This window comes from Ammospiza caudacuta, chromosome 7, assembly GCF_027887145.1.
Source record: "Ammospiza caudacuta isolate bAmmCau1 chromosome 7, bAmmCau1.pri, whole genome shotgun sequence".
NCBI lineage: Eukaryota > Metazoa > Chordata > Aves > Passeriformes > Passerellidae > Ammospiza > Ammospiza caudacuta.
In genome coordinates, this window is record NC_080599.1 from 5,076,770 (window position 1) to 5,103,831 (window position 27,062).

The window sequence follows — 27,062 nt, forward strand, 5'->3', positions numbered from 1 at the left end:
TTACTGCATGCTTGCATGAAGATCATTTGGAATCTCTTTTTTATGTCTCATGCAGAAAAGGGACTCTTAATAATACCATGCTACTTAAACCAGATTGGGATGTAGGTCTGTAGTGGTTCACAATGAAGCAGACTGCCTGCTGTGTCACTGCCAGCCCTGCTGAGCCTGCGAGGGACTGTAGTGTATCCCATGCCTGTTTTGCCTCCAAGCAAAGCTTGGTTTTCCTTATTAGTGTGGAGTAAATACAAGAGTAATAAAATGGGCAATTAAACTGGCCACTTAGGAGGATATGCTCATGCTTTGGCATGTCAGTCCTGTACCTCATGCTCCCACGGCTTGTTACTCATCATGAAATATTTTAACAAAAAAAATCAGCTCTCATGTTACATCTGAATAAAACTGCATCAGATCATCAAGAATTCTGCTGTCAGGAACAAGACAAGAGCCTTCCAACACTCACTTGCAGCTGTCCCGGATTGCTGCAGCCCTTTGTGAAAAGCTGCTGCAGACAGAGTGTTTGGAGTTGGTTTGGGCCTTTATGAAAGATCTGTGGAGCAGTGTGCAGGGCTCTCCTGGCAGGAAACTGTTTCTCCAAGCCCAGGGACACGGTGCCGGCAGGAGCGGAGCGGCCCCGCTCCCAGCCCGAGAGTCTGTGAGCTGAGCCACGCCGGGGAGACAAGGCAGCGAGGGGCTCCAGCCCAGCTGCTTCACTGCCCTGCCCGCTCCATGGAGCTCTGCCGTGGGAGAAAGCTGACACCGGATGAGTCCCCGAGCTTCCATCAGCTGCTGGAACTGCTCCGTGACAGCTCCTGTTCTTCCGAGAGAGACCCCAGCGCCTTCTTGGAACGCGTGTCATGGGGGGATTCTGTTTGATAATAAACTGTTGGGGGTTTGCCACTTCCATCCATTAGTAATAATTTCCTATTGCTGGAAAGGGATTGTTGGCACACTTTAGAGGAGACAACTTATTGCACAATATCCTGTTGGAAGTTGTCTGAAACTGTGTGAGACAGATGGCTTCACATAGGAGCATCCCCAAGGCTGCTGAGGTGGAAGGCACAGAGGAAGAAAAACCCAGTATTTCTGAGGGAAACTCCTTGACACCAACCCAACATGAGTTGTCAAACAGCAGACCTGATGTTTCGAGACATGATCCAAAGCGGAAACCTTTCAGTGTGTTTGGTCCAGGCTGGGTTATGCTTGAGGCAAAGGTGTGTCAGCGTGTTGGATAATACTCTTTTCTTGACCTAGAGATGGGGAAACTGAGAGGTGTTTCAAGAACTTTTATTCCATTTTCAGTCTCATGAGAAGGGTGAGACAATACAGATGTTATAATTCACGACATCACAATCAGAAGCCAACTAATTCCTAATTATAATACATTATAAGCGTTTCTTGGTCTATCAGCCTTTTGCCATGCCACGTTGTAGGTGCCTTAAAGCCAATTATTTAAAACTGCCCCTCAGGGGTCCCACTACAATGCATCTTTCATAGCTCTGTTTTTCCAAAATCTTATTTGCAAGGCCATCTTTTGGAAGTTTTTTCCAGCTTCATTTCTCTCTCAACAATATCTGTCCTATTCCATGGCATTTTTAAGTTAGCATTTCTTGTCTCAAGGTTTATATACAGATGCATACTCTGTGGGCCTTCTACTAGGCCCTAAAAGCTTTCTACAAATCCATTTCCCACATCAGTGCACTTGGCTCCTTCTCTCCTCATTGTGCCTGGCAAGCCCAGGAGCCCAGAGTTCCTGCAGAACCCATCACAGCACTCAGTGGGAGCAAACTTGTGTCCAGTCCTCACCTGGAGCTGCGGTGCCCAACATTCCACCACTCTGGAATGAGGAACTGTTCCTGCTCTTTCAGAAGGAGCTAAGGAGCTTTGGCCTTCAGATCAATTGTCTGCAGGCTCCTGCAGTGCCTGGTGCTGCTCCCTTGCCAGAGGCACCCCAGGCCAGGGGGGCACATCTGGGCTGCTGTGTCTGGCTCTGGGGCTCCCTGTTCTGGGCAGTGAGGAGGAGCTGCAGAGGCTCTGCAGGATGGGCAGGATGGGCTTTGGGGCTGGCAGGAGAAGCTGAAGGACCTGGGCTGCTAGAGTTTCTGAAGAGGAGGCCCAGGGCTCCTCCTGCAACTGCTCCAAGGGTGGTTCCAGACAGTCACAGAATCAGCAAGGGTGGAACAGGCCATGGAGATCATCAAGTCCAACCTGTGCCCTGACACTGCCTTGTCTCCCCTGAGCCTCCTCTTCTCCAGGATAAACAACCTCAGCTTCCTCAGCAACTCCTCACAGCTCTTGTGTTCCAGATCCATCACCAGCCTTGTTGTCCTTCTCTGGACACGCTCCAGCCCCTCCATGTCCTTCCTAAATTGGGCCCCAGAACTGGACACAGCACTCGAGGTGCTGCCCAACCAGTGCCCAGCACAGGAGAAGACTCCCTGCTCTGCTCCTGCTGGCCACACCATTCCTGATCCAGGCCAGGAGCCATTGGCCTTCTTGGCCACCTGGGCACACTGCTGGCTCATGTCCAGCCTGCTGTCCATCAGTCCCTGCAGGTCTCTTTCTGCCTGGCTGCTGTCCAGCCCCTCTGGCACCTTGTTGAGGGAGGGAGGTAGGGAGGGAATGGGTCCAGATCCAATCCTTCCTGAAATGTGGTGTTTGCTGGCACTGCCAGTTCCCAGATCTTGATATTTCCCTATTCTGGTACAGCCCAAGTGCAGCAATTTGCTGGCAAAGAAAGTCAAAACCAAGCAAAGACCTGGTACCTACAGCAACCCGATCTCGGGTTTGCTGATACCACCAGTACCCAGACTGGGAATGTTTCAGATGCCTGCACAGCCTAATTCCAGCAGTTTGCTTGCACAGAAAATTTGCATCTGGAAATTTCTCACTGCCAGCAAAACCTAAATGAAGCAATTTTCTGGCAAAGAAAGCCAGAACCCAGCAGCTTCCCAGTGCTGCCACCAGCACCACCCAGGTCTGGTGTTTGCTGCACAAAGTCCCAGATCTGGAAATTTCCCAATGCTGGCACAGCCCAAGTCCAGCAATATGCTGGCACAGAAAGCCAAAATTTGGCAGTCTCCTGATGCCAGTACAGGTGCTCAGACCTGGTGTTTGCTGCCACAGCCAGTGCTCATATCTGGCTATTTCCCTGTTCTGGCAGAGCCAAGTCCAGCAATTTTCTGGTCAAGAAAGCCACAATCTGGCAATTCCCTTCTACCGTCATTGGCAATGCCAAGATCCAGTGTTTGCTGGCACCACCAGTGCCCAGATGCGGGAATTTCCCAGTGCCAGCTCAGCCCAAGTCTAGTAATTTTCTGGCAAAGAAAACCAAAACCTTGCAAATTCCTGGTACCTACAGCTACCCAATCTTGTGTTTGCTGACACCACAGTGTCCAGATTCAGAATTTTTCAGGTTCCTATGAGACAGAGTAAAGATCCATTCTGAATTAGGTGAAGTGTCTAAGAAAGGTGAAAAGTCTGTGAGGCCAAAGCTGAAGGAAAAGCTCGCATGCCGAGACAGCAAGGAGACAGAGAAAGAAAAACAGAAAAGACCACGAGGTCAATTTGCCCCGGCCTAGAAATTCCTTTGATAAAGAAGAACTGGTGCTAAATGTCACGCGGAATGAATATGTATGAACCTATTGTGAAACTGTATGAATATGCATTTGGAAGGGGGATAAAAGGAGACCTAAAGTCTTCAGGGGTACGCTTGCCTTTTTGGGGAGGCTTGCATCCAGAGCGCGTCATAATAAAAGCATACCGGGCTTTACAACTTTTATGAAGTTGTGAGGTTTCTTCTTTTCTCTGCAAAACATTATGGCGAGCCAGCCAGGAGTTCTCTGTCCCCGCAGGGGCAGGGGGGATAGACAGACCTCCAAGGCGCGCCCTAGGATTTTTTTCCTGGTGGGGCTCCGCTCGTCTCGCTTGCCACCTGCGGAGACAGACAACGACCTGCTGGCCTGCAGAGGAATATATGGTATGTACTGAGGGGCCCCCGGGGGAGGGAAAGGAGAGCAAGGGAGTAAACAACCCAGAGACGTCTGGGTTCAGCTGATGGAGCAGCTGTATTTGAGACGGGGTTCATCGTTCTGATAGAGCGGAACCGCTAGTGGCTCTAGGGTGAGCCGGGTGAACCTGTGTATGTGTGTGTTGGGGGTTCATCGTTCTGATAGAGCAGAACTGCTGAGCCCGTGTGTGTTTTGTTTGTGTGTGTGTGTGATGTCCAGACACTGTGTTGCTGTATAGTTAATGTGTGCATTGTGTGGTCAGTGCACTGTGTTTGTAATCGTGCAAGTGATAAGTGTATGGTGTATAAAAGAGAGAAAATCTACAGTGCAGGGGGGGGTCAATACTACCCGTGTTTGAAGCAGCCGAGTGAGGCCTGAGGCGCCAGCTGCAGCAGGCTGTGGGGGTAGGGAGAGAAGTGCCCCGCGGAGAAGCGAGTGGAGGAATGTCAGTGATGGTATTTATCGTGTTTAAATGTAGTGATTTGTGTAGATTTGGTACATTTTAACCGTGAGTATGAGCTCAGAGAGTTCCTTTGCCTTGGATGTTTGGACTTGATCTCTAGACTGTGTGCTGTTATTTTGATTGTGTCCAGGAAAAATTGATGTGAGTAAATGTCGAATTATGGTATGCTGTGTTGTGTTGAGAAAAGTGAGCACTTTGAGAAATATGCCCTTTCCCAGTGATTTTGTGTGGTGATTTTCTTCTGCTGCATTGTGGTAATTTGATTCTCAGATTGTATAGTAGTGTTTGTGGAGATTTTAAGATTTTGTTGCAACAAGAGCAGCATTTTACACAGGAGAATTATAGTACAGTGATTTATGTTTAACTACGATAAAGCGAGTTAAAGGAATTCCAAGAATTCTCCCCCTCACAGCAATTCAAGCCTTGGCTCTAGTGAATTTGAGATAAAGGGCGGGGGGGGGGGGGTGCGTGTGTCTGTGTCTGTGGGTATATCAGAGTTTTTGCTGTGACTAGCACAGCCTTTTTGCAAAGCAGTAAAACAAGTGTAAGGAGACACAGTGCTTAATTATATTGTGCAAGAGGAGAACTAGAAAAGACTGATATTTTTTAAAACAGAGTTTATATAGAAGAGATGAATGAGATGAATTAGTTAATGAGACTTATGAGATTTATGAGACTTCAGCTTGTACTGCAGTAAGTCTGGACTGGAAACAATCTGTAGGGATTTAAAGTTCTCTGTAACAAACAGAATAGCCTGCCTTTGCAGGCAATTTCAGGGAGCCTTTGGTGTATCAAGAGGCTGGCACGCTGCATGAGGTGACAGTGGCTGTCCCCTGGGCACAGGGACAGCTCTGGCTGCCCTGTCTCCCCAGGGAACACGGGAATGACCTGTGGGCAAAAGCTGGATGTGCAGGTGTTATTGCAGCACGGTGTTTGTGAGAAACGCTAGTTCTAATAAGCGTCAGGGCACATGCCCCGAGTGCAAATTAGAGGTTTCTGATCAAGCGGATTGAGAACCCAAGGTCTTAGAGCTTGTGTGTGGGAATCACATCTGATACCTGCCACCTGGAGCTGTGTGTGTGTAGGAGGAAAACTGAGAAACTACTGTGAAGGTCTGTGAAAAGAGGTTTGAGTGGAAGCGAGATAGGGCAGGGAGAAAGAGGTAATGAGAACTGACCAGAGCAAAGAGGTTCCTAAATTAGCCCCTTTTGGGAGGGGCTCACTGGGAGAAGGCTGCCAGTAGGAGCAGCTCAGGAAATAAAAAGATTTATAATACTTCATTGCAGTTACTACTGTTTTAAAATAGGAAGATAAGTGGGATGGGGTTTTTGTATGCTGAAATGTCTTTTTGTTTTAAGAAATAACCCAGAATGGTGAAGAGACTGTAAGATCAGACCGCCCTCTGGTCTTGGCCCTTGACAAAGGAAAACAAAGCAAAGAGAAAGCAAATCAAACATGTTGTTCAGCATGCAGCATAAGATAGCAACGTATGAAATCAGGCAAAGATTATCATGCTGAAATGCAAAGCAATCACAGTTCACAAAATGAGTACATATGTTTTGCTAAAGGCTCCTCCCAAGGTAAGGGAGGAAGGGTAAAGATGACCTCCCCAAAAGGGAAGAATTTTTGTCGACACAAGGGTCATATATTCAGTTTTAAATAAAGCTTTAGTACCTGTGGAGAATGTTTATGTTGTAGTGTGGGGAATGAACAACTGGCCAGTCTGAGAAGGCATACTTGTGCAAACCTTTAAAGTAACATGTATACTATGTGTACCTAAAAGCTTTTGTACAATTCGCTCAATTTGCTAATCATTCTCAAATGAGAAAGGTTACTCTGGAGGCAAATGATATAAAGATGTTAGGCTTAACATTAACAGACACTGAAATTAAGAAAGACATTAGAAAGGAGATATTAGAATAAGTAAATAAGTGTTTTCAAGGGTATGGGCCTCTGCTGTACCAGGGAGACTGAAAGATGCTCCCCCATGAGCATCAAGCTTAAGGAAAGAACACAACTAGTGAGAACTGAGTAGTACCCTCAAAAGGAAGATAAGGAAGGAATCAGCCCAATAACTGATAGAACTGGATTAAGGGCTGTTAATAGGATGACACAGAATTTATACCCTGTGGTAGCAAATCCCTATACCTTACTAACTTGTTTAACACCTGAGCTAACCTGGTTCACTGTTTTAGGCCTAAGAGATGCCTTCTTTTGCCTCCCTATCCACGAAGCCAGCCAGAAAATTTTTGCATTCAAACACAAGCTCACATAGTCCGTGTGCCTGAAGGCTTCAAAATTCCCCACTCCAATTGGAGAACAGCTTGCAAAGACCCAGAGTCCCGGGAAGCTCCACAAGAGGAAAAGAGGCTGTTCAGTACGTGGACGATCTTCTAGTAGCTACTCAGACGAGGGAAGCAGGAGAAGCCTGGACGGTAAGCCTTTTGAATTTCCTCGGACTCCAAGGACGCAGAGTCTCAAAGAAAAAGGCACACGTAGTGAAACAGAAGGTAATCTACCTGGGGTAAGAATTGAGTGCGGAGCAGCAGACTTTAAGGCAGGGAAGCCATATGGCAAACCCTGAAACCCCAGACAATGAAAGAACTCCGAATCTTCTTAGGCATGGCAGGGTGGTGCCAGCTGTGGGTTTATAATTATGGACTGCTCGTCAGACCCCTCTATGCTCTTATTGCCAATGGAAACTGAGATCTCCAGTGGACAAAAGACACCACATGGGCCTTTTGCCAGCTAGAGAGTGCCCTCATGTCGGCTCCAGCTCTGAAAATTCCAGATGTAAGTAAACCATTCTTTCTATTTTTCCACGCAAGGAATTGCCCAGGAAATATTGGCTCAGGACTTGGGCCCATAGTGAAGGGCAGTTGCTTACTTCTCTAAGCAACTAGATGCAACAGCCAAGGGCTGGCCAGGTTGCCTCACAGCTGTAGCAGCAGTTGTGCTGAATATTCAAGAGGCATGCAAGTTTACCCTGGGACAAAAATGACTGTGCTAGTGTCCCACACAGTGTCCGCAGTACTGGAAGTAAAGGGTGGCCACTGGCTCTCACCGCAGAGGTTTCTGAAATACCAGGCCATCATGGTAGAGCAAGATGATGTAGAGATCGTGGTGACTAATATTGTCAACCCAGCTTCCTTTCTCAGCAGAAATCAAGGAGAAGCAGTACACCATGATTGCCTAGAGACCATTGAAGCTACCTACTCCAGTAGCCCAGACTTAAAGGACACTCCTCTGGACGATGCAGAGACCTGGTTCACTGACGGGAGCAGCTACATTGCCAATGAGAAGCGACATGCTGGGTATGCAGTGACAACCTACAGAGAGGTAATAGAGTCTGGACCCTTACCAACAGGGACCTCCGCGCAGAAGGCTGAGGTAATTGCCCTGACCTGTGCTCTGGAAAGGGCAAAAGGGAGGAGAATAACCATCTACACAGACTCGAGATATGCATTTGGAGTCATACATGCACATCTGGAAGGAGAGGGGATTGCTGACCTCACAGGGAAAGAAGAGACAATCCAGCTGTTGGAAGCAGTTCAGCTACCTGGAAAAGCATATTAAGGCACACCAGAGAGTGAGCTTCAAATTGGAGGAAAGAAATGAGCTGGCGGATGGAGAGGCAAAGAAAGCAGCAAAGGGTGAGGTAGAGATTTTCCTCGAAGGTAAGCCATAATACAATAATACTAATCAAAAGACGCGTACAACTGCAAGGGGTGAGCTACAACGAAAAAGAGCTAGTAATCCCTTCCCATTTTCGTGGTTACTAGTGAAGGAAGGGCACTAGAAAACACACTAGGGCCTAACTACTTAAAAGCCTTTTATAGAGTGTGGCTCCTTTCTCAAAATGACCAAGGCTGCCAGTGATACAGAGTGCATTGAAATGAAGTGTTGACTTTGAAGTAGTAATTTCCACAGGCTTTCTAGAACACACATCTGATTGAAACAATCGTTGTATCGTTGTCAGGAATTTATATGCCACTATAACTCAGGTGAGCTGATAATGTGGTCCTTGCCTCCAGACTAACCTCAAAACACCCCCCCGGGCCAAAGCTCGGTCAGACTGGGAGAGGCCATGGGCCTGTACAGCAGTGGCAAATTAACTTTTCAGAACTCCCAAGGAAAGGGGGGTATCAGTATTTACTGGGATTAATAGATACTTTTTCAGGGTGGCCAGAAACATTCCCCACCAGAGCTGTCAAAGCTCAAGAGGTGACCAGATTATTTTTACAAGAAATAATACCACGCTTCAGAGTTCCAGCCATGATATCCTCAGATAAAGAATCACATTTCCTTTCCAAAATAGTGCAACAGATTAGTAGCCATCTGGGCATAGATTAGGAACACTTCACACCCCATACCACCCCCAATCAAGCGGCCAGGGGGAGAGAATGAATCATTTGATTAGGCAGCAAATCATAAGACTGGGGCAAGAAGTTAATCTACCCTAGCCCAAGTTCTTCCACTAGCACTATTGCAAATTCAAACTAAACCCTGAGCTAAAGGAATGCTGAGTCCATTTGGAATGCCTTATAGAAGACCATATAGAATACAAAGGGAATGTCCAGAATGTCCACCTACATGGTGGCATTAAGCAAACAGCTCAGAGTAATTGAGAAACATGTGGCTGGAACTCGGAGCAGGGAGTTAGACAGCCTGGGGATGATGTATATGTTAAGTCTCTTACAGAGAAGACTTCGGAACCACAGTGGGACAGACCACTTCAAGTACTTCTCACTACCTTCACTACAATCAAAATCAAGGAGCAGAATGCCTGGATCCATCACTCTCGGGTGAAGAAGGCCCAGAAGCCCCTTCAGGAGTGACACCAGCAGACAATGAACTGAGACTAAAACGTACTCGGGCAAAATGAGTATATTGCGGTCGGGAGTAGTTCATACTTTAGTTTACAGAATTGTTTTGTACGGAATTATAACTGAAGTTTTAGAACTAGAGAGTACCTCTACCCAAAGCAATGCTTAATGGCCTTGGTCCCTGGCATTTAATCAGTATACTGGATCCATGGGAAAACCTTCTGAGATAAAAGATTTAAACATATCTACTGTAGTAATCCATGAGAATCAGGTATGTGAGGAGCAAGAATGGCAGGAACAGGAACTGTGGACACTTCAAGGAATCAGAGGAGAAGAAATCAAAGTAGGGTGCCAGGTCATCAATAGGGTAGCTTAGGAGAGACCAGATGTAATTAGTGTCTGAATCTCCCCTGGTGTATATGAACACCAGGAAGTCTGTGATAACCTAATCAGTTTCCTTAGGTCATTTTCCAAGCTAGTTGGCCGAACACCCCGGCAATGGCTGGTAAAGGGTGCTGAACTGCAGGTGGTGAATTAACCCAAGCAAGGAAGGTGATTTCCTTTATTTATAGCTATCCCTTTTCCTACTGAGATTTGGATCAGTGATTGTCCCAGTCTGAGGCGGTTGGATTCTGCTTAAAAGAGGTAGAGAGAGAGACCCCTCCCTCAGAGCTCAGCAGCAGGCTGTAGGATTTTGAGCATCACTTTTGTGCTGAGTGTTTCAAGTAGCAGAAACCTGATCCCAGTTTCTTCTGAGGCACTGCAATGGATTTCCCCTTCAGTATTTACTTGAGGCTTGGACCTGAAATCTTTCTACCCAAATCCCATATGTTCCAGCCAGTTTTATTCTTATCTGTTTGACAAATACTGTTATCTTCTGCCCTGAACACAGTCCACAGCTTGATCTTAGCTAGGGGCAAGGTGGGTGAGGTTCTGTAGACCAGGAGAGACATTCCTGCTTGCCACACATCTGGGAAATCAGGTGCTTTGGAGGGGGAAGGAGAGGTTAGATTCCCTGACGTCTCTACATTTCAGAACAAACATCTGCCTCAAGTATGACCTAAACCTCTGTCAGATACACTTGTGAAGTGTGTCTGAATTTGCAGTGTGAGCCCAACACGTCCCTCTGGCAGGGAGGGATAGTCATGAACAGAAAGCAGTTCCTGTTCCCCATAACAAACATCTAACTGGCATATTAGAGACAAGATTAGAAGTTTTAAATGGAATTGATTCAGAAATACTGATTAATAAACTGGTCACTGCAGCAGGTAGCCTAACAAAATTGAAGCAGCCTTTATAGTAATCTCTGTTGGCATTAGGAACTAGCCAGTGACAGATTTCAAAAGTACTGCCAAAGTAAGGAAGTATGAAAAGGCCGGGGACCAAGACCACAAGTTGATAGTAGAAGCACTTAGTACAGTTCAAGATAATGTGTCTTAGCTTTCAGTTGTAAACAAGCACAGTTATAGATGCAAGCAACAGCAGCTCTGATCATATGGGAAAGGGGTGAAGGTAATTTTCCAGCTGAAATTGTGTGGGACAATGCAATTGATTTTGAAAGGAAGTTTCAATCCTGGTGGACTATGGTGAATTTCACCTATGATCCTGTTTCTAATGTGGCCACTGCCTTTGTGCTTACCATATGTAATGCCACTGTTTATGTTATCCATCCCACCATTGCCCTAGGATTAAACCATGAAAAAACAATATCCTTCAGAATAAAGAGTGTGGGCACAAAAGATGAATGAAAAGTGGCAGACAGTAAACTTAGAATCCTGCATTACTAGAGAACAGATGGGATTCATTTGTGAAAGCAATACTGTTAATGCCCAAGATGTGTGTTTGGACACTGAACAGTGTATTTGCCACTTTGAAATTCATCCAGTCACTACTGACCAGAAAACTGTGCTCGTATATACTGGAAAAGGGTGTAGGCTTGAGAATTGCTTGTGCTGCTGTACAAATTGATAGCAATGATGTTATTCTGTCTAGTAGAAACCATTCTAATTTCTGTATTTGTAATTTTGTTAAGATTATTGGGTGTGATTTTTTGTATTTGGTACCAGTAACATCCCACCAGCTGATTAAAGCCAATTACACACTGTATCAGACTACCACCTACCCCTATTGAGATGAACCTTACATTAGTGAAACAATTAATTAAGCACCAAGACCTATTGGAAGGCTTCAAAGAAATCCAAGAAAGTGGAAAGAAAACCTTAATTACAGTCCAACATGATACAAAGGAGATAACCAGAGTTCTACAAAGAATAAAACAAAGTATGGATCATCACTGGTGCGATGTGATCTTTGGGTGGTCACCAACTGCAAATGGAATCTTTAATAAGTTGTACCACCCCATTGTAGTTTTACTAATATTAGTTGGGATAAGCTTAGGATTATCTATTATATTGTTAATTTGGAACTGGAGAATGCTACAACGAATAGCTGTACTAACATCTTTGTCAAACGTACATGGTGAAGCACTAAAAGACACTTATTGTCGTGAGGGTTTTCATTAAGTAAAAGAATTTACTTATTTTCTAGGAAAGGGGGGAATGAGACAGAGTAAAGATCCATTCTGAATTAGGTGAAGTGTCTAAGAAAGGTGAAAAGTCTGTGAGGCCAAAGCTGAAGGAAAAGCTCGCATGCCGAGACAGCAAGGAGACAGAGAAAGAAAAACAGAAAAGACCACGAGGTCAATTTGCCCCGGCCTAGAAATTCCTTTGATAAAGAAGAACTGGTGCTAAATGTCACGCGGAATGAATATGTATGAACCTATTGTGAAACTGTATGAATATGCATTTGGAAGGGGGATAAAAGGAGACCTAAAGTCTTCAGGGGTACGCTTGCCTTTTTGGGGAGGCTTGCATCCAGAGCGCGTCATAATAAAAGCATACCGGGCTTTACAACTTTTATGAAGTTGTGAGGTTTCTTCTTTTCTCCGCAAAACACCTGCACAGCATAATTCCAGCAATATGCTGGCACTGAAAGTTCACATTTGGCAATTTCCTGGTGGTGGCACATTCCCCACCCAGATCTCATGTGCGCTTGCACTGCCAGTGCCCACATCTGGCAATTTCCCTCTTCTGGCACCACCCATGTCCAGCAATTTGCTGGCCAAGAAAGCTAAAACCTGGCAATTTCCCCTTGCCAGCACCGCCCAATCTGGAGTTTGCTGGCAGCAGGATCCCAAGAAAGAAGGAAGGAAAGAAGGAAATAAAAGAGGAAGGCATCCAGATCCAGTCCTTCCTGGAGCCTGAAATGGGCTGTTTGCTGGCACTGCCAGTGCCCAGATCTGGAAATTTCCCTATTTTGGCACAGCCCAAGTGCAGCAATTTGCTGGCACAGAAATCCAAAACCTGTGGCAGCTTCCTGCTACTGGGTCTGGCACCACCCACATCTTGTGTTTCATGTAACCAGAACCCAGATTTGGAAATTTCCCAGTGCCAGCAGAGCCCAAATCTGGCAGATTTCTGTCGCTGGCAATGACACCACCCACATCTGCTGGCAGCACCAGTGCCCCGATCTGAAAACTTCCTGGTGCTGGCACAGCCCAAGTCCAGTGATTTGCTGGCACAGAAAGCCAAAATTTGGAAATCTGCAGGTTCTGACACCAGCACCATCCAGATCTGGTGTTTTCTGGGACTGCCAGTGCCCAGATTTGGAAATTTCCCGGTGCCTTCACAGCCCACGTCTAGCAATGTGGTTTTAGCTAGCTTAGGAAGAAAAGTTCCTTGGACTGTGACTTTCCTTTTTCTTGGAACTGTTTAAACCTGCTCTGGACTGAAAACCCAGACAAACACTGGCAGCTCACACCTGTGGCCCCCCGAGCTCTGGGACGCTGCATTCCAGCACCAGAGGGACTTAGAAGAGACCGAGTGAGCCAACTACAACCCACAAAAAGGACTTTCTGAATTTGCCATCTCTTCAGCACTGTCAGAGGTTTTATTTAATGTTGTTCATTTTTCATGCTTGCGAATACTTTACTTGTTAAATAAACTGGGCTTTTTTTCACTTTTCTCCAGGAAAGTCTTTTCCTGAACTAGTAGGGGGAGGGACTGCTTGAACTTGCTTTCTAGATGGACCCCTTTTGGAGATTTCCTCCCAAAATTTGCCCTAAACCAGCACAAACAGTCATCATGAAAATTTCACCAGTGACATAATTTCCTGGTGGCAAATCTTGTGACAGAAGCTTGACCTTGTTCTCCATGAGAGATTCTTGGGAAGAGCAGACAGGAGAAAATTCCTGGAAAACTGAAACAGCATTCCAGAAGGGAAATGAAAATGAAGGAAACAATCCAAGATGTTTTCCTCTGTTAATTTCTATGCTCCCCTTTTCCATGTTGCACTACCTCTCCATCCAGTAATTCCAGATGCACCTCACCTCTAAGATTGGTGACTTAGGGATTTTTAGACACTTTAAAATACCATGAGCCACACACAGTTTTCCTTCTCCTGTTTTTACTGGAAAGCAACACTGGAGATGTAAGTGTGGTGCTTGGGTCAGGTAGGAATCCTACCCCAAGGGAAGGTGGCCCAACAGTGTTTGACCCTCAGCAAGGACAATGCACAGCAGCGAGCGAGGGGATCGCTGTGCCAGTGCGCAGGAGTCAGGGCTCTGCATCCGGGCTCAAGGCTGCAAAGTTCCCGTGTTTGGGCAGACGGAGGGGCTTTCCCCGGGGCGCGCGGGGCTCGAACGTGGGGCTCGTGGGGCGAGCGGGGAACGGACATGGGGACGAACGGCCCCGGTGCTTCAGTTGCAGCGGCGGCAGCGGCGGCAGCAGCAGCGGCGGCAGCAAAAGCAGATATTCTCCAACACTCTTTCTCTTTCTTTCTCTCTCTCTCCCTTTCCCGCGGTCGGGCACCTTTCTCTCGGGGTCCCTTGCCCGGCGTCCCTCTCCTCTCCTCTCCCAGCCTCTATTTACCCTGCCTGGCTGGGCCATGCCCCCGGCCCGCCCCCGGCCCCGGGCGGGGCTGACCCGAGCCCGGCCCCGGCCGTCCCGCCGCGGTCTCGCCTCCGCCCGGCTCTGGCCGTACTGGCGGTGGCGCTGCTGGGCGGGCATCAGTGCCTGGTGCGGGGGCGGCATCGCCGCCCTTCGGCTCCGCCTGGCCCGAGCCCGGCCCCGGACGTGACGCAGGGTCCCGTCCCGACCCCGGCCCCGGCCTCGGCCCCGGCTTCTCCCGGGGCTTGCGGAGGACACACGCGGCGCGGCCGCTCCCGCCGCCTCCGCTGCGGTTTCCCCGGCCCGAGCTCCGCCTCTCGGCAGCGCGGCCGCCGGCCCCGAGCCTCCTGTGCCGCGTTCCGAAGAGCGAACGCCGGGGCATGGCCGACCCGGGGCGGGTGAGGGGCGCTCGGGGGCCGTTGCTGGCCCCGGGCCGAGCGCTGACAGCCGCGTCCCGCCCGCAGGGAAAACGCAGCAGGGCCTGAAGGAGCAGTACAGGCTGGGTTCGCTGCTGGGGCGCGGCGGCTTCGGCAGCGTATTCGCGGCCACGCGGCTCTCGGACGGCGCCCCGGCGGAGGAAGAGGAGAAGGGCAGAGGATGGGGCTGGGCAGGGCAGGCGGCGAGCTGAGCCCGCTGCTCCCCTTGACTTGCAGGTGGCCATCAAAAGGGTTCCACGGAACCGCGTCCTGCACTGGGGTGAGCTGGTGAGTGAGCGGGCCAGCAGCCGGGGCTGCCGGCCGGGGATGAGCCGAGGCCTGGCAGGGTGGGAGCTGCCAGGACGCCCCGAGGGAGAGCGGGCGTGGGGCCAGCGCAGGGCGCAGAGCATCCCGGGCTGGCTGAGGGCTTCACGAGCCCCGGCATGGCATCAGCCCCACTGACGGCATCGTGCTCCTCCCGCAGCCCGACGGCACCAGCGCACCCCTGGAGATTGTGCTGCTGGCCAAGGTGTCCACTGGCTTCCCTGGTGTGGTCCAGCTGCTGGAGTGGCTCGAGCTCCCCAAGGACATCTTGATGGTGCTGGAGCGGCCAAAGCGGTGTCAGGACCTGAATCGTTTCATTGGGGCACGGCGGTTCCTGCCCGAGGAGGAGGCGCGGGAGCTGTTCCGCCAGGTGCTGGAGGCCGTGCGGCACTGCACCAGCTGCGGGGTCCTGCACAGGGACATCAAGCCAGAGAACATCCTGGTTGACCTGGACACTGGGCAGGCCAAACTAATTGACTTTGGCTGTGGCACCTACCTGCTAGACACAGTCTACACTCACTTTGCAGGTGAGCCCACGCAGGGCTCCTGGGCCCAGCATCTCATGGCCCAACATCTCCCAGCCCAAGCTGGCTGTGGCAGCAGGGATTCTCTCTTTTGCGGCCCTTCATGGCACTGAGTCTTCAGCTGAGTTTCTTTTGAAACTCAGGGCTGAGTGGGTAGCCATCTTCCAGCCCTGCAGGCAGCCTTTGCCCCCCACTCTGCCCAGAACTGGTGCTGGGGCAGCCAGCCCAACAAAAACACCCGTGGGTGGGGGTAGCAGAGAGGGGGGACCGGAACCTGTGCCCAGCCGGTTTGGTGTGCAGGTGAGAAAGGGCTTGGACTGCTCCACTCACCTGGTCTGTTGGGGTTCCTAATGTTTTTTGGGGCAATGCAGGCAGGGAGGATGAGAGCATGGTTTTTCCCAGCACTGGGTGGGTTCTTCCTTGTTATGGTCAGGCCTTGCCAGGGCTTCCACTGCCCCCTTGAAATACTAGAGGTTTCTTTTCCAACCCCAAGTCTGTACACAAGTCCCAGGTGCTGATGAGAGGGCAATGCTCACCCTGTGTGCCTCTGAGGCAGCCCCCACATGCCCAGGGATGCTGGGGCCAGGCTCTGGGAGCAGCAGCATCCCCCTGATGAACTCCATCTGTATTCCATAGGAACACAGTCATACAGCCCCCCGGAATGGACCCACTTTGGCTGGTACTATGGCAAGCCAGCTACCATCTGGTCCCTGGGCATCCTGCTGCACCAGATGGTCTGCGGGGAGCACCCTTTCAGGAGTTGCCAGAACATCAGCTGGGACCATCAGCTCTCACTGCCACAACGGCTCTCTCAAGGTGGATCCTCATCTCTGGGCATGGGGGGAATCCCAGTGCTGGGAGACAGCAGTGGACTTGTGAGCATCCTGCACTGGCAGCTGCTGAGGAGGTGGCACATGTCCTGCTCTCCTCCAAAACAGAGAGTTGATGGGAAAGTTCAGGCCGAGCTTTGAGCACATCCAGCATGGCCTGGGCATTGGAATGGTGGGGCAAAGCCGATAGGAGCCTTCTCTAACTAACTGGTGGTTTCTGGTTTCTCTGCCCAGAGTGCCAAGATCTGATCAGGCGGTGTTTATCCATGCTGGACTTGGAAAGGCCCTCATTAGAAGACCTGTTCTGTCATCCTTGGATGCAGGATATTCATCTGCCCTAGAAGAAGGGAGAGAGCCACAGGCACACTTTGATCCAGGACCCTGGTAAGTTCCAGCTCCACACATGCCTTGGCAATCAGAAGCAAAGGAACCCAGCCCTTTTTGTGCTGCCTGTGTCACTGCACCGGGGTCATGGGATGGGAACACACAGCCCTTGTGCTGGAGCTGAGCTGCTCTGCCCAGCCCTGGTGGCTTCCATCCAAGCTGGTTTTCTTGTCCTGGTTCCCTGACAGCTGGGGCCCTGGGCAGAGCCCTGAGAGCCTGGTCTGCCCCCAGGGAAGGAGAAGGAGCCCCTGGAGAAGCTGTACCGGGTGGGGATGCTGCTGCTGGAGAGAGTGAGGATGACACCAAGGATGACAAGCTCTTCCTCAGCCTGGCCAGCTGAAGATGATGGAGTTTGATTCTGGCACCTTCTTCAAAGCCAGGCTCCACAGTGAATTTGCAGATGAGTCCACATGCAGGGGGATGCTCTCCGGTTTGGGCATTGCCCAGCCTGGCTGGGAACCAAAGGCTTCCCCTTTGCTGGGGCAGATGCAACTCATTCTTCAGTGGCTACCCAGCTGCTTTTGGCAGGGCTGGGAGGATGGGCTGGGGTGGGTATGAAATGGGAGTGGGCTCCTGGCCCTGCCAACAGCCCCCAGCACCCACCATGCCCCTAGCTGTGGCTGGGGCTGGGGCAGCCAGCCTGACACAAACCAACCCCCATGGTGGGAGCAGAGATGGGACTCCAGAACCTGTGCACAGCTGCTTTGCTGTACAGGAAAGGAAGGACTTGGGCTTCTCCACTGCCCTTGTTTGCTTTGGGGTCACCGTGATTTTGGAGGGCAGTGCAGGGGGGAAGAGAGAAAGTGTGGGCTTCCCTCACCCATTGCTGGGTTTTTCCCTAGCATGTGGGGGTTTGGCCTTCCTCAAGGCCCTGACAGAGATAAGAGTTTTTACTGTTTTTCTTGTTTTCTCTTTTTGTCTCTAATCTCTTTTCAATAATGTGTTGTTTGTTTTTCCAGAGGAATCATTCCAGGTGGTCCAGTGTGGATGGGGAAGTGCTGGGGAGCAGCTGTGGCGTGGATGGGCTGTGCCCTTGGAGAAGGCTGAGGCCATGGTTTGGGAGCAGCTTTTCTTCCAGCCGTGGCTGGTGTGAGGTGGGTCCCTGTGTGCTTGGCAGGGTGGGATCAGAGCTTTTGGGAGCTGGCAGCGGGCAAAGGAGCATCCTGCTCTGGGCAGCTGCTGAGGGCTGGATGTGCCCTGGCTGGCTGCAGGGTGGGCACATGTGCTGCCCTCCTGCTCTGTGCCAAAGGCAGCAGGGATGGGCAGCTCTGGGCACAGCTCTGGGCACAGCCAGCATGGCCTGGGCACCGCAGGCCTTGGCACAAGGGCACAGGAGCCCTCAGCTGACGGGCACTCTCTGCTTCCTCTCCTTGCAGCTGGGCTCTGTGGGTGCTGAGGCTGCTCTGGGCTCTGCCAGGGCTCTGCTGGGCTCAGCCCTGGGCCCAGCTGGGCTGGCTCTGCCCTCACATTGCTCCGACAGCTTTGCATCAGACGAGCCTGTTGCGAGCACAGCGCCTGAGCTTTCTGCTTTGGCAGGTGAGTGAGACTCTGCTGCAGGCCCAGAGATTGCAGCTGGGGACACACATCCAACTGGCAAGGACCCAAACTCTCCACAGTCCCAGCTGAACACCCGGATCTGTACAGGGTGTTTTGTGCGTCCCATTCTTCCTTTTTGATTGGCTGGAATTGTGCAATTGCACTTTCTTCCTCCTCTAGAAGTGCCACGAGTGGGCCAAAGCTGGCGAGTGGGCCATGCTCCTGAGGCAGTGCAGTCTGGAGCTAATGGATGGAGAATTGCCCTTCTGCACTGCCAAACAAGAGCAAAAAGCCGTAAGTGAGACTTTGTGTGTCTAAGAAATCCCTGACAGTTTCAAAAGGAATGTGCAGCTCATTTGCAGGGTGAGAAGGAAGGTAATCTTCTAAAGGATTTGGGGTTTGACAGTGTTTCCATTCCCAGTCCTGCTTGGAGCTGGGAGGGCACAAAGCAATTTCCTCTTGCTTTGACCACAAATTCAAATACCAATATTGGAAACAAAGCCCAACATATTTTAAGAGGCTTTTGAGGTCACAAAGATGGATGCATGCCATCAGCGCATTTACAATGTAAATAACTGAGTTGTCTTTTTAAAATGATCATTTACCTCTTAATGCAAAGAATGTAACTTGGCATTTATGTTTTGTTTTTTTTCATTAATTCTATGGGGTTTTTTTCACTAACACTTGGATTTTATTCTTATCTTTTATGATTTATCAATTTTTTTTCCTTTTTCCTTTCCTTTCCTTTAAATAGAAAACCTGTCCTATCAAAGGAATGTCCTTTGCTCCTGATTCCCGTGTGGAGCAGCTCCCTTCCTGCTGGCTGAGCTGCTCAGGCAGAGCCCGGCAGCTCCTGGCCCTGCAGGGCTGAGGCTTTTCCCCGTTGCTGGGCACAGACTGATAGAGCAGCACTGATGAACATGGGCACACAGAGGGACCAGCAGCAGCTGCCTTTGGCCACCTGAGGCTCCAAGGCCCAAACTCTGAGCAGCCAGGGCTGGAAGAGACTGGCAGGATCTGATCCCTGACTCTGGGCAGACAGGGCTGCACAAATGACCCCACAGCAGCAGCAGCAGCAGATGGAGCTGACTTTGAGCACAGCCCCTGCCCCTCTTCCCTCCCGTGTGCAGCGGTGTCACAGCAGCCTGAGGCACCTGGGAGCCCCCAGGGCCAGCAGGGACTGGACATGGCAGCCCTGGGCTCCTGGAGGCTGTGCAAGGAACGGAGCTGGGCACTCCCTGTCCATGGGGAGCTTCCAGATGGAAAAGGCTGCTGTGCCCAGGCAGCTCCAAGGGCACAGAAAGGAGGCTCTGGAGCACTGGATCTGTGCCAGTGCCACAGTCCTGGGCAGCAGCCAGCAAGCCCTGGGGGAACAGAGGGCACAGCAAGAGGGACAGAACCAGGCAAGGGCAGAGACTGGAGAGAGTCTCTGGGAGCAGGAACAGCTGCTCCATTGCACTCTTGGAGAAAGCTCTTGGCTGGTTCAAAGCAGTGAAAGGTGTGAAGGGCAGAGGAGGAGGCCACAGCAAACAATGCTCCTGTTTGCACAGCCTCCCCTCTCCGTGTCCCAGAAGGAATTGCACGGACTGTGTTCTTCTCTCCGAGCCGTCTCGTTCAGCATGAGCAGCTCAGCACCAGGAGCTGAAGGAGCTGAAGCCTCAGGCCACAGGAGCTGGGCAAGAGGGAACTTTTGGAGCAAAGGAATGCTGCTAAAATAGCCCCAGCTGAACGCAGTGGATAGAATCATGGAATCACAGAATCCTTTCTGTTGGAAAAGCCCTCTGAGCTCACCAAGTGCAGCCGGTCACCCAGCAGTGCCAAGCCCAGCACTAAACCACGTCCCTGAAGTGCCAAGGCCTGGACACCAGCCCTGAGTGAGGCCTGGACAGCAGGCCCTGAGCCAAAGGTGGCCTCTGGATGAAACTTCCAAGCAAAGGTTATCTTTGTATCTGCTCCCTGATGAAATATGCATGGTCATTAGCACTGTGATAGATGTAGCCACTCCTCAGTGAAACATGTATTGACCTTTGTTTATTTAGAAGCCAGACAAGGCCATGAAATCTGACATCTGGCCTTGTTTGGGGCTGTATGGTCAAAGTCAGCTCCCTTGGTTCCTCCTTGAGCCCTGGCCGGGCTTTGGGAGGCACCTAAGAGGAGTATGAAAGCAGATGTTGCCATACGAGCAGTGCTGTCAGTTTGTTCATTCAGCACTGTCAGAGCTGGGCCCTCTCCCAGCGGGGTTGGAGCCTCACCTGGGGCTGGAGGCACCTGCAGGAATTCCCAGTGCCCAGGAGTGGCTTTACAGCCCTTGGCTGTGACAGCTTCCCCAGCTGCTGTGTGGGTCTGGGGGATGGTAAAGGCTGAGGGTAAATGCTGCTGGATCTTTGTTAATCACTGCAGGCAGTCTTTGGTGGGGATGGTTGGGTGCATTGCTGAGCTGCTCCTTTTGTGATTCTTTGCTGCTCTGAACTGCAGGAAATGACACTGATTCCTTCAGCTGGAGTCTGTGGCTTTGGTGCTGACCCTGCCCACTGGTAAAACAAAACTGGCACAGTCTGGCCAGATCCCAACAAAATGTCACTTGTTCAGTGTCAATGTGAGGAATCAGTGCCATCAGAAATTGCCAGCTGGGAAGCCCTTCCCTGGAGTTCCCTGGCTCTGGAGTGGGCTGAGGTCGGAGCCCCTTGTGAGCAGTGGGGCAGTTGGGTAAAAGAAGCTGCACCCCTGGATGGCTTCAAATGCACCCAAAAATTGCAAATGGAAAAGGAAAAGACCTTGTGGGTTTAGGCAGACAAAGATGAATTTGTTAAGAGTACATTGGAAACAGCACCTTCAGAAGGAACAATGATTGTTGGAATGCTCCCACATAGAGCAACAGAAGAAGGTTCTAATCTGGAGCTCAGATGCATTTGTGCAAGTGAAATAATAATATAATAAATAACTATATATATATATATATTTATAGGATAATAAGACCTTAATATATATATTTATCTTTTATATATGTCCATATCAATCTATATCTATATTTCTTTATCACTGTCTACATATAAAATTATCATAATGTGAAGTAGTGCTGACAATGCTAATTTGGTAGCTTTGGGTGCTGAGGGATGTAACACTGAGTACCCTACAGAACAGGATTAGCCAGGACCTTAATGTCAGTGGCCAACTTTGTGAGATTGTATACAATGAAAAAGGAGGAAGGGAAGAAATTGGCTATTTTTACAGGGTTTGCTGATACTGTGAAGCAGAGTGCTTTGTCTGTTCCTGTGAAAAATACAGTGATTAAGCCTGCAGGGTTTTTCATGTACCACAGTATGCACAAGCTGCAGGACTGGTTGAACAGGTTGTTAAAAGAGCAGTTGGAAAAATGAGGAGATGGAACCTTTGCCCATGGAGAACCCATCTCCCAGATGTGCTCCATGCCCTTCGCAGTGGTCCACGGGGGAAATGGAAACGCCCTGGCTGTGCACGGCTGCCCCCAATTTGCAAATCCAGCCATGGGCAGTGAGACTTGGGCTGCCTGGGAAATTGTTCTGGCTGTGATTGCCCCTGGCAGGGCCAGCCCAGAGGCTGCAGGGCTGGGCCTTCATGCATTGGAATTAATGAGAAGTTCAAAGCAAATGAGAGCTATCAATACCAAAACAGGAATTCGGATTCCTCCAGGACACTTTGCTTTGGTAACTGCTCCCTTCGAGCTTGGCCTTGCAAAGTGTTCCTGTCATGGCAGGAGGAATTGATGCAGAATATTAAGGAGAAATTACAGTAATTCTGTTAAACAATAGTGACCAGGATTGGATTATTCAACCCCATGACAGGGTAGCACAATTACTGATCTTGCAATTTTTAGGACGATTTTGCAAAAAGGAGATCCACCTCCAGTCACCACCGTTTGTGGAGATAAAGGGTTTGGATCCAGCAGCCCTGATAATGGAGCCAGAGTGTGGGTCCGGAGGCCAAATGGCCCTCCCGAGGCAGCTGAAGGAGCAGCTGCTAGGAAAGACAACTCTGAGTCCTGAACCCTGGGAAGGAACAATGGGAATGTGCCCCTGCAGCCAGGGATTCTGTGTGAGAACAAGTAGATCTGACAGGATATTGTTTTACACATCCTGCCAGACCAAATCTCCCTGTTTGCCCCAAGGGCCCCTTTGGAAAATGCTCTGATCCACGGGGCTCCATGTGAAGGCTGCTGTGAAACTGAGGGACTTGCACAGGAATTCCATCCAGGAGCCTGGGTGCCCCTCAGGGACTGGGACCCGGCCCCTTCCAGCCAGAGGGGAAAGGGCCCCCCAAAGCCTTGTTAGCCACAGACAGCATGGTAAAGCTGAACAGCAAAGGGCCTGGGGGCATTATTCTGGAATTAAAAAGGTGCCAGCTCCATGGACAACAGAATTCTTGTTCCTAACTCAAATGAGATTGAGAAAAAAACAATGAAGAACAGTGTCACTAAAGTACTGCTGATGTCTGTAAGGTATACCTTGATTGTCAGCCAGAATCTTTGTCTGCCACAAACACCTCTGGTGTTTCACCAAGGGATTGGTCATCAAAATGTAATGATGAGTTATGATGGATTGCTGAGCTTATCCTTTTGTAATTCTTTGCTAATGATGATGTGCTTTGCTGAGCTTATCCTTTTGTAATTCTTTGCAGCTGTGCATGATATAAATGACACAATTCCTTCAGTTGGTGTCTGTGTCTTTGGTAGTGACCCCGGGCCCTGGTGAAACAGGGCCCCCTCTTGCCCAAGTGTTCCCTGGGAAGGCAAAAACCCTCCCTCCAAAATTCCCCCCTTCCTCCCTGTTCCCCCCTTCATACCCTGAGCATGATGTGCTCTGGTCTGGGGTATGCCCGGGATCAGTTGGGGTCCCCTGTCCTGGCTGTGTCCCCTGCCCAGCTCCCCCGCAGCCCCAGCCCCTCCCCAGCGTGGCTGGACGAGGGGCAGGACAGGCCTTGGCTGTGCTGCAGCTCAGCAAGAGCAAAACCATCTCTGCGTGCTCAGCCCTGTGCTCAGCACCCGGCCCAGCAGTGTCTCAGTGCCAGGGGCTGTGCCCTCAGTCCCTGACAGGGGTTTCCATGGCAACTGCCAGGCCAGGTGACCCAGGTGTCCCCCCCAGTGCCGGTTGCCATGGAAACAGTGCCCAGCCCTGCCCCTTTCTGTCTGGCTGACCTGGCCTTTGGCCCTGGCAGTGCCGGTGGCTGCTGGTTCCTGGTGCCAGAGCGGCCAGCGTGGCGCAGGGCAGGTGGCCCTGGCACAGCCCCCAGCAAGGGATCCCCTCTGGCTCTGGGCACTGACACCAGCCCTGAGCAAGGGCCCAGGGCAGCTTTCCATAGCCACCAACCATCACAACGGTTCTGGGCATTGGTTGCCATGGCACCAAACCAAGGACCAGTCCCCCTGGCCGTTGCCATGGCACCTGGTGGCACCAAGGAGTGTCACTGCAATTGTACCTGGAACAGCCCTGGCAGCGCTTTGTCCTGAGGGTTGCCATGGCAGCCAAGGGCTGCAACAGCTCTGCAGGCAAGTGGCCATGGAACCTGGCTGCAGAAATGGCTCCTTGGGCTGGTTTCCAAGGAAACCTGAACTGATGGGGGTTGCCATGGCACCCAAACCCAGCAGTGGGGTCCTTGCAGTGTCCATGGCAACAGTCCCTTGCAATGGCACCACTGCATGTTGGGATGATGATCTACCCTCACAGCTGGCCCAGGGCAGGTCTGGAGTGCTCCTGGTGGCAGCTTGGGCTTGGCACACACTTGAGGAGGATGTCTGTTTGCAATGGGGAAACTCAGGAGTTTTAGATTGCTTCAAAAATCAAAGAAGGAAAATCCGTCTTTGGCTGTGTGCAGCCACTTCTCCAAGCAAAGCAGGTTCCAGGTGAGTGAGGAGAGAGACGATGGGCTTGGGGAATATGGAGCAAGGTTGTCCACACTGGCTCAGAGCTCAAGGCACCACTTCTCTGAGCAGGCCAGGGCTCCTTAGGAGAGTCCCTGGATCAATATCAGTCACTGAATGCTGCAATCACCTCTTGTGTAATAAGAACAGCAATAAAAAGACACCCTTTAAAATAGGACTACATATTTCCTGGAAGCTCTTTGAACTATTTCTCCATAACTGTCAAAGGAAAACCTCCTAATGAACTACACTGGAGCAGAGGGAAATCAAGGCAGAGCCAGGGTTTGTCAGGACTTGCTTGATCCTCATGAGCCTCACTGTGCATTTGGAGTGAGCCCTTGAACCTCAGGGCCTGGGAGGAGATTGCACAAACCTTGCCAGGAATCAAAGGCAGAGGAAACACCCCAAGTGTCTCCAGGCATTCATGGCTCCCTCTGAGGTCCCTCTCCAACACAGGCTCCTCATGGACTCCTTGGAGGAGAGAATTTGTGGCCAGGATGGCACAAAAACCTCTCAGAGAGTGTGGAAAGAAAAATCTAAAGTACCTTCAACACCTTGAGTGTCTCAAAGCATTAATGAGCCCCATTTCGTGTCAGTACAAAGCTCTCCAGGGACTAATTAACGCAGATAATTGGGGCCATGATTGGACAAATATCTCCCAGAGTCTATCCCAAGGGAAACACCAAGTACCTTAAAAGAACTGAAGTACCTTGAAGCATTTATGAGCCCCACTGAGTGGTGTTACTGACAAAGCCTCTCTAAGGACTAATTGCAACACATAATTGGAGGCCATGACTGCACAAAGCTCTCAGAGACTCCAAGGCAAAAGCAAAACCCAAAGTCCTTTGAAAAACCTGCAGTCCCTGGGAGCATTCAGGAGCCCCCAGGACCATTCCTGAGCAAGGCTCCCCAGGGACTCCTTCCAGCAGATCCTTGAGGCCACTGGGATGTGGGCTAGGGGGGAAGCTGAGGGCAGGACAAGGGGCTGACAGTGCCCAGCCTGGCTGGGGCTGTGCCAGGAGGCCCCAGGGCCTCAGGACAAGGTGTCTCCTCACAGCCCTTGGTGGCACAGACCCTGCTGTGCCCCAGGGCACCAAGAACTGGCTTCTCATTGTCCCCAGCTGCCATCAGTGCCTGCAGCTCTCTGCTCTTCCTGGGGCCTGGGGACACTTTCTCTGTCGTGTCCCTAACAGGGATCTCTTCAAAGTACAAGAAACTTCAGTGTTTCAATAGAACTGAGTTCTTGAGGGTTCTTGAAGGTTCTGTGACATCCCAGAGCTGGCTGAGACATCACAGACCTGGCTGTGACATCACAGAGCAGGGTGTGAGGCCATAGAGCAGTGTCAGCCATCACAGAGGGTGGCTCTGAGGCATCAGAGAGTGGGTTGTGACATCACCTGGTGGCTGTGTAACATCATAGAGCAGGCTGTGACATCACAGAACAGATTGTGACATCACAGGGTGACTTTGTGACATCAGTCTTCTGCGACGTCAGAGCACTGCTGTATGAAATCACAGGGTGACATGGAGTTGGCTCTGTGACATCACAGGGTCAGTGTGATATCACAGGGTCAGTGTGACATCACAGGGGCTGTGTGACATCACAGGATGCTGTGTGACATCACGGGGGCTGTGTGAGGGCACTGGGGAGGTCACTCTGCCCCGGCCCCCCTCACAGTTCCCCCCAGAGCAGTCCAACCCTGCTCGTGCACAGCGGGGTCCCCTGTCCCCCGGGTCCCCCCGCTCCCGGCCCCGCAGCCTCCCCCAGAGGATGTTCCACGAGATCGACCCCAGAGCCTGACATGGGGATGGGGTGCCAGGGCCCTGGGGGTGGCACAGGGGGACAGGGACCCCCCGGCAGCGTCCCCGTGTCCCCCAGGGCCAGAGCCTGGGCCAGGGCTCCTTCACCATCATGAATGAGGGCTTGAGAGCACTGAAAAAATCCCCAGTAAGGGATCAGCCAAAACCAGATTTAATATAAAGGAACAGCAGCGCAAAGTTCCTTGGCAAGAGTCACTCTTCTCCTGACTGGGCACTTCAGGCACACCAAGGAAACAAAGGAACAACAAAACCAAACAGAATTTAGGCAATCAAACCAGAAATTACCCGAGAACTGTCCCTGTGTGTGTGTGTGTGTGTGTGACACAAGGACAGCAAGGGCAAGGATAAAAGGAACATGGCCTGAAAGCTTAACAGAGCTCAAACTTAACAGGACTTTACTAATACATTAACCTTAACTGATACTTTAAACCTCACAGTTTAGCAAAAGAGCAGAGTATAACAGCATGTAACCTAACTTAAACCTATGATTTTGCATATTAACAGAGGAATAACACTTAACAATACTGAACTTAACATATAACTTATACTAAAGGTAACCGCTTAGCAAAAGAAAACCTCTCAGCAGCATTTAACTTCATTTAGGCCTTGTGATTTAACCTTCCCTACAGGCCTGACTGACTCAGTTATCCCAGGCACTCCAACCCCTCAGAGAGCAGCATTTCTGCCACATTTCCCCAGCACAGGCAGTCCTGTGTGCACACAAAGTGTCAGTGCAAGGCACCTGTGAGCAATTCCCCTGAGGGCAGGCAATGCTCCTTGTGGATCCTTTGGCATCTCCCCAGCGGGTGAAGAGTTGAGCCTGGAGGAGTGGGGGAATCGGCCCAGGCTCTGTGGTTGTTGGGGATCCCTGAGTGCAGCAAACAGGAGAGTTCCCGGCTGGGAGAGGCCCCACTCAGAGGGAGTCACTGGCCCAGGAGAGCTCCAAGGGCTCCTCTTGGAGCGCTGTTTGCAGGGCCCCAAGAGAGGGGCTTCAGTCCCAGCAATGGTTCATCCTGGCCACACTTGGCACCAACAGCTTTCTTTGGCAGTGTGAGAACAGGGATGTTGTGCCACTGAGGGAAAAAAACAGTT

The 27,062-nt window shown here is 50.6% G+C and overlaps 1 pseudogene; it reads left to right on the forward strand.

Moving 5' to 3' along the window:
• Positions 1 to 7,233: 7,233 nt before the first annotated feature.
• Positions 7,234 to 16,677, forward strand: LOC131560232 (serine/threonine-protein kinase pim-1-like; annotated as a pseudogene).
• Positions 16,678 to 27,062: the final 10,385 nt, after the last annotated feature.